This window comes from Saimiri boliviensis, chromosome 12 (genome assembly GCF_048565385.1).
Source record: "Saimiri boliviensis isolate mSaiBol1 chromosome 12, mSaiBol1.pri, whole genome shotgun sequence".
Taxonomy (NCBI): Eukaryota; Metazoa; Chordata; class Mammalia; order Primates; family Cebidae; genus Saimiri; species Saimiri boliviensis.
The window spans coordinates 105554712-105563324 of NC_133460.1; positions in this window are offsets into that span (position 1 = coordinate 105554712).

The window sequence follows — 8613 nt, forward strand, 5'->3', positions numbered from 1 at the left end:
GAAAGCTTAAAGAGAGCCCAGGCCCGCTCAGGTGCTGGGTGGGAACGTCTGCAGGATGACAGCAGGCCAGCTCCCTAGGTTAGAACACATCCCTGACATGGGTTGTTGTGAACCAAAACAGACCTTGAACATGGCCTAGCTTCGGGAAAGTAGGTTCAGAACGTCTTCTGTGCCATTCAATCTATTTGAAGGTCTTCTGGGCCACTATACTGTTTTTCATTTTTGTCTCAGCAACTTGGTTGCTCCTAGATTCTCCTTCAGCTCCAGCCTTTCTCCACTGCCTGATATTTCACTCACAGGACTGAGCTGTTGAAAGATCTCTGGAGCAATATCTATATGCTCTTTTAAAAGCAGTTTAGGTAGGAAAAATCCTTTATTGAGCCTTTGCTGTTCTCAGGAATTAGGTAAACTGGGCTCGGAAATAGAATACAGCACCAAAATGGATTGTTTAGAACATCTTTTAAAATGCAATTCTGACAGAGATAATTTATTGCTTTGGGTAAGCAAGCACAGTCTTGTTGACTCTGCTTCAGTGTTACCTTCTATCAAGAAAGGACAAGGAAAGCCCCGTGGACCCAGCAGTCTTTTTTATTGATTTCCATAATTGATGTCAGAATTGCATTCATCGCTGAGTATGTTAACTCTTTTTAAGAATCGGCTCCTTGGTTTCTTTGTGCTATGGGAATATTGCCCTCTTTATTGTGATGAAGGAACATTCCTGGTTCCTGAAAAATCCTTAATGACTTAATAACGTTAAAAACACACCCTACTGAGTCTTTAATTATATCAAGCTACTGTAGTAGTGAAATTAGCTAAATTGCAACTCTTTCAGGAGTGACCCAGGCGACAAGAGGGGTGAACTGCAAACATCTGGTCACTTTCCCAGCAACTTATGATAGATAGAGGTTTATTAATAAAACACAGCTGAATGGAAAGGGGGTCCTGCCTTTTATATTTATTTTGTATCCTGGATGTACAACAACACCTGATCTCAGCATGATTACATAAGGATTTATTTTTTTTCTTGGTAAACCTCAGATTTGCACATGAAATTCATTTGGCCTCCTTTAAGGATTCACCTACATAGGGCTTTAACCTGCTAATAAGTCCCATGCTGGTGCAATTAGTAACCAATTTTAAGTCTCCTTTCTAAAAAAAATGTGAGAAGACAATTTCTTTTTTTTTTTTTTTTTTTTTTTTTTTGAGACAGAGTTTCGCTCTTGTTACCCAGGCTGGAGTGCAATGGCGCGATCTCAGCTCACCGCAACCTCTGCCTCCTGGGTTCAGGCAATTCTCCTGCCTCAGCCTCCTGAGTAGCTGGGATTACAGGCATGTGCCACCATGCCCAGCTACTTTTTTGTATTTTTGGTAGAGACGGGGTTTCACCATGTTGACTAGGATGGTCTCGATCTCTTGACCTCGTGATCCACCCGCCTCGGCCTCCCAAAGTGCTGGGATTACAGGCTTGAGCCACCGCGCCCGGCGAGAAGACAATTTCTAATTCAGGTTTCTCTCCCTGGTGTGTTTCAATAAACGACAGCAGTACAAAAATAGAAACATGAAGTCATTACAAATACATTTAAAAGAAAAAAATTACGTCGAGCTCATGAATATGAAAATATAATAACTAGGCATGTGGAGCTCATGAATATGAAAATAAAATAAATAGGAAGAGGAGAGTTTTAACATGAAATAAGATCAAGCATAGGAAGGTGTGGTATATACTGCTTGGAATATAATACATCTAACAAACATGGAATATATGAATTGAAGAAGTTATAAAGAACAGGCTTTGGGGATTTAAAAGCAAATCGAAGATTATAAACATGGTAATATTTGGGAGATTGGGGAGTTTATTTTTTCTCTAAATCCTGTCAGCGAGAAAGCAGTTCTCATTTACTTAAATGCACTCAAACTAATCACTCATGCAATGTCATTTTATTTAAAATATGTCAATGATACTTGAATAAACACATCTACAATCGCTAAATTCTTATGTCAAACAAAAAGAATGGACTGGGAAAGTTGATGTCTGTCACAGGAAAACTTCAAGCATTCAACGAAGCCCAGCTATTTCAAGGATCTTGGGGTGACTGCAGGTAAATTTATGTGGCTGCCCCTAAACCCAGACAGGAGAAGGAAGTGCTCACTGGGTGAGCTCATCGCTTCCACATAAGGTGTGGTCCAAACCCTTCCACCTACACCAGCACTTCGGCAGAACATTACATCTTTGTATGCAAAACAAAGAGGGCCATTAAAGTAATTAATTATGTAGATAATTATACAGAGTATATAATATTTTTAAATCCCATTTGCCCCAATTATTGGCTCAAATGAGAAAATTCAGGTGGGATTGCTAGGGAAATTATTTCACTATTTCATTCCCTTTGTACACTGAAGACTGTTTGCAAGGGCCTGAAGAGCCGAGAACACACAGGCCCCAGGAATGCCCATGCCTCTCTTATCTTGAATTTATTTTCTTTAAGTGCTCTAACAAGAGTAGCAAGTGTGAACATCTGTCTCAACATGTAGTTGCAGACTTTATTTTCACTAGGAAATGTTTGCCTTCCAAATACTAATGGGTTGAATAGGTTTTTATTTATTTTCTGTCGGCCCATCACATGGCACCGCAAGGACACAGAGCATTTTCTGAGCTTGGGGACATGAAGGAACAAGTTCGCTTATTTTGATTGTGTGACTGTGAGTGATACAGTGCAGGACAGCCCCAGGCAATGGAGCCCGAGGTAGGAGCCGGCTGTCCCTACTAAAGGATGACTCTACTCAGCCACTCAAGAATAGGAGGCAGCCACTCACCTTCTCCATCAGGATGATGATATTGCACAGGACAACCAGGGAGACTGACCTTGCGTGCATTTTGTCTGCGGGAAGCTCAGCAGCATCGTGACCTGGATTGGTGGTAAATTTTGCTAAGTCCACATTAAAGGCTGAAATCATAACTTTATGGAACAATTCCAGTGATTGTGTTGCTTCTATACAGAATTGAAATACTATCGATGAATAGACACTTTCTGCCCATTCATTCACTCCTTCATACATTTATCAGGGCTGACCATGCACCAGAAAACATGGTAGGCGCTGAAGTCACCAATGCTCAGACTTTAGCATGAAGAATCACCTGGAAGATTTGTAAAAAGGGCAGATTTTTCCAGGCTCAGAAATCAGAGTCGGCTGGGTGAGGCTCCAGGTGGTTCTCATATAGGTGGTCGCTAGACCACACATTGATATATGTGAGGGTTCAGAGATGAAAGATGAATTTACTTTTATTTGTTTATGTCTGCCTTCCTTCTCTAGACTGTAAGATCCTCTAGACCAGGGGTTGGCAAATATTTTCAATAAGGAGCCAGATAGTAAACATAGTAGGCTATGTCGGCCAAGAGACCACATACTCTGCTACTATAGCGTGGAAGCAACTATACACAGTACTCAAAGGAATGAGGATGGCAGTGTCCGTGGCCAGCATAAGACACAGTAGACTGGATCTGGCAGAGAGTCATCAGTTGCCAACCCCTGATATAGATCAGGGACCTGATCATATTTGTCTTGGTGCCTCACACCCAGCATAGCACTTGGCAGATGGCACCTGACTGAGAAATATAGTGTGTGTCAGTGAGTGGGCATAGTTCTTGCCTCAGGAATATGTATTCTGGTTGGAAAGACAGTTGACAAAATAATAAGTCACCGCAATGGGAGAGGATCTATAGAGAGTTGTGGACCCTGCGCCCTAGGAACACTGAGGCAGAAGGAATGTCAGAGGTAAAGGCGTCAGAGCAAGTAAAAATGCAGGAGTCCCAGTTAATTCTGAATTTTGAAAGAATAACTTATTTGGGACACATACTAAAGAAAGTGTCTGTTGTTTATCTGAAACTGGAATGTAACTGGGCATCCTTCCATGTTCTCTGTCAAGTTCACAGAGGACTAATATTTGAGCTGAACGAGAAGAGGGCATGTACCTGGTGGAAGAGGAGGGCAAAATGTTTAAAGGAAACCATGCAAGGTGCCACAACACAAAATCCAAAGACCAGGTGTGGCTGCAGGGGGTGGAATGGATAGACAGCAGGCTGGATAATGGGCCAAGGTCCAGCGTTAGAGGCTTTGACCCCAGGACAAAGGGTCAGACTCAGTCCTATAGACAACAAGGAGCGAACCAAGGTTTTTAAGTAGGTTTTCAGTGGTTCCTGTTTAGAAGCACTGTGCTCTTTCTTAGGTTTTGCTAATGGGTTAAATCTTGTTCTCATTTTGACCTACTCTCTTCTAGGCCATAGGAGTTGGGTTTTCCTTATTCTGAATTTTCTTATTAAAACACATGCTCTCACACTCACGCATATGCACACTCACATGCATACACACACATATGCTCACACACACATTCACACGCCCTAATTCATACACACATGCACACAGTGGCCAATAGTATCTTTAACCAAGAAAAAAAAAAAGTTCCATCTGGAAGACCATGTACACCAGTCAGTAGTAAGAGAGGATCCAGGAAGCAGGTTGCAAACCCCCCTGAGCATCCTGCTCTGTCTTCACTGCTTGTTGGACGCTGACCTGAAGACCACACCACGGAAAGGAGGTGAGAGACCAGCCCAGGGATGTCAACCTGTTTCTGTGTCTCTGTTTTATGGTGTCTGCCCTACCTAAAGCCTGTCCCAAGCTACTTCCTCCTTAGTCACTAACAAGTCTAGAGGAGATATAAAGTCAACCATTGACTGCCTTCAGTCGGGAGGAGTCTGAGGCTGGCGACTGCTGTTGGCCCATCCACTGTCACGTGAATGATCCTCTTTGCTGGCAGGGAGTGAGGGATGAACTTGATAGAAAAGAAAATTGGGACAGACGGATCAGTCTGAGAAACCACTGTTAAAAGCAGGATGATGGAGGCTGGCTTTCTGGGACATTTCTGGAGTAGAATCAGTAAGATTTAGTGACTAGCTAGATGGTAATGGGAATGTAGAGAAGTAAAGAAAAGCATTCTACCCAATTATGATGTTTTTAGATCAGGAGATTTACTGATACCTTGGGACAAGCTAGAAAAATACAAAAGGCAGTTTCAGTTTGGGGTGAGAGAAATGGTAAGTTGGTTTTGGAGACATTTTTTCGGCAGGACTTTGCAATTAGAAGATAGTAAGTAGCTGAAAATGTTTGCCTGAAATTTGCAAGAGAGGTGGAGGGGGAACCATCACCCTTGATGTAGTCCCAAAAGTCATGTAAGTGGATGAGACCTCATTTTGTGGGCAGAACATACAAGATAAAGGGGCCAGGAGAAGAGCTAGGAAGAGCCCCAACATTTATGGGGTAGTCAGAGGAGGAGGAGAGTAAAGAGATTGAGAGACAAGAAAGGGTGATTTAAAATAATAACAATAATAATAAAGGTGACAAGGTTGTCCTGGAACTTAACCAAGGAGGAAGTACGGAGGTGAAGAGAAAGAGAAACAAGAAGACTGAACAAGGGCACTGGCTTTGGTCCAGCAGTCGCCGGTGACTGTCTTCGGCTAGTATCTGTATGGTGGTAGAGACCAAAGACATTGAGCTGCGTATTCGCAGCCCTGTCCTGTTCAACATTTGATTAATGCTGCAAATGAGGATGTTGCTTCATTTATTCAACAAACGTTCATTGAGCACATACTCTGTGCCAGGCACGACCTGGAAAAAAACTTAGCAAACCAATGGATGAGATAAAACTGGAAGGGATCAAGATTAATTCTGAGGTGGAGGGAGCTAAACCCATCAGAATTTTTGATAAATAGCACTTAGGACCAACTTAGCATATTGTCAAGCCAAAGTGATTGTTTTTGTGGCCCAATGAATTAGCAAATGATAGTAAATGCTAACTCCAAGTACTTCCAGGAAACTGCCAGTCTGAATTAGAAGAAAGTCTGAATAAGTAATTATTTTTAATGACAAGTAGTTTAATAACTCTCAAGTACTAAAATAATTCATACTTTGCTAACATCACTGCCACATAGAGCTCCTTTAGTAAATGCTTTATGGAAAATGTAATCTGATTTGTGACTAACATATCAATTGGCTAGCTATAAATTTTGTTTCTATACTGCAGAAGCATTTGCTTTCTTTAGTAGATGGAGCAATCTCTTTGCAATATTATTTATAGTATTAATTTGTTTTTTAGTTAAGTGTCCAGAAAAAAGCAAGAGCTGTAGAGACAGACTGACACAGGTTCAAATCCTAGCCTACCTGCTCACCAGGATGCGACTCAGGGAGGACTTCTCAATTTTTGAGTCTCGGTTTCTCGCACAATAAAATGGGTACAATCCTATCTGTCTCAAAAGATTACTGAAGATAAATAATACAGCAATGGGTGCCTAGCCCAGGCTGAATGTTTTCCTTATGATAAATAGAAGCTATTATTAGTCTCAGATGCTAAGACAAGAATTCTCATTCTAGTCTCTGGGTGCTGGGGAGGTTTTCCTGAAGTTCCAAAGACATTATTCAGGATAATGCTCTGAGACAATAAAAGAAAAATGAGATGGACCAGGAGAGACATTCTATTGCCATAAAACCTGACAGGGGGTACCAGCTAAGGAAAATCTGTATGAGTTACCAGAGACCTGGCTGGAGCCCCCTGTCTCCCTCTCTCGCATCTGGAAGACACCTGGAGCATGGATGGGTCATAGAAAGCACAGGTGTAAGGTGTCTTGCCAGCTACCACAGTTAAGGTCACAGGCTGGCCTCTCCACAGGGATGTGCCGAGTACTGCCATAGGAGGTAGGTCAACCCTGCTTCCTTCTGCAGCCAAAGCTCTTCTCCCAGATGGACCTGAGGAAGCCATACTGTCCACATCCCATGAAGGCTGCTGCTCCCTTTGAAGGAGCTGAGGAGGCGTCCAGCAGCCAAGCCCTCCAAGACCAATGAGATAGCCTTGGCTCCAGTTTCAAAATCATAGCAGCAAGAGAGAGGACACCCATGGGCATCACAGGACTGAATGTGTCTCATTAGAGACATAGTGTACCCTTTCCTGGTTAAGAAAAATGGGAATATTTGGGGGAAAAATAAACAGTATGCTTTCTGTTATTGTTTCAAATGGAGGATCTTTGGGAAATTTTAGCATCAATTTTTTAAGTGCTTATTTTCCTAACCATCATGCCGTATAGACTGGGCATCTAGTAAGTGCAAGGTATGGTGCTAGGCTCTGTGGAAAAAGAGAGAGAAAGAGAAAGGGCATGATCTGTACTCTAAAGACTTCTCATCTAGTTAGGAGATGAAAGAAATACATGAAAAAAGTTTAACAAAGACCCAAAAATAGTGAGCAGATAGACATGGTGTAGGCGTTCCAAGTATTTTTTTTTTTAACCAATCAAATACTTATCTGGGTAGAAAAAGAAAATGAAGTGGTCCTTACTCCATCACTAACCAGTGCCTGCCAGGTTAGTTCTAGATGTTTCGGAGAAGAGGAAATGAATCCAGGTTGTTATACTCCGAAGGCTCTCACATTTGGAGGATTCCATGGGGGAGTTCAGAGAGGGAACCGAGAGTAACTCATAAGCTGGAAACACAATCTAAAATTACCATTGCTTTGATTTGCTTTTAGTCACAATAGGTTTTCTTTTTTTTTAACCAATGATAAAAGAGAACATGTGTTTCTACTGCCTGAAGGAGGCATGGGTTTTAAAAGTCAGAGGAATTATTGCACTCAGGAACTCTTTGAGGCAGAAAGAAAGTCATTATTGTGGCTGCCGGAAGGAGCTGGGCATTTAGTACACAAAGAGTCAATGAATGAATCAACCAACGTAGGAGCAAGCAAACGCCGTGCTCAGAGCTCTGATGTCCTGGTGCTCAGGTATCCAGGCAGAGAGAAAGAGCCACCTGTGAGATGGGATTCTACGGCTGAGTTTGCCTCTGACAGTGCAACAGGTAAGAAGAATGGACAGGAGGTGTCACCTCTGACAAGCCGGTCACAGCTTGCTTCACAGAATGTCCAGAAATCAGGTAGCGAAACAGTGCATTCCTCAACAGCAGATGATGTCTCAGAGCTGTGCCATGGAGCCCATGTCTTGACAAATGACAGCAAAAGCAGAAGAATGGGCTGTGGGAAGTAGCAAGGAACGAGACCCTCCCCTACATCCTCTGGGGAGATTTCCAGGGGCAGCAACTGTCCCAGGCAGAGACAAGTCCAGGGCGTGAGGAGCACAAAATAGGACCTAACCTAGAGGAATTCTGCCCCTTGGAGATCCTGAGTCTAGGAATGTAACACTCCTCAATTTTGCAATAAAATACTTTAAAACAAACTTTTCTTCCACTTAGAGTTGGGCCCTGAGCAAAAACAACATAGAAAGCCATCAACACCAATGTCTAAACACCACTTGAGAAAGAGTTCTGCTCAGCACAAGCATTCCCAGGTCCTAGAGAGTTCCCAGACATCATTTTCTCTGCCCAGGAAGGCATCGCCACACTCCTTCACAAGGTCTCTGCTTGGAAATTCCTGAGCTCAGAGAAGGCCGCTAGTTGGTGGCTGAACAATTCGAACTGTGACAGCCCTTCTAGTACCACCCATCCCCGCAGGGTGTGCCACTTCAAGTGGCTGAAGTAGAAGATACAAGCAGAAGAGCTGCCAGAAACAGCACTGGAAAAGTTGCC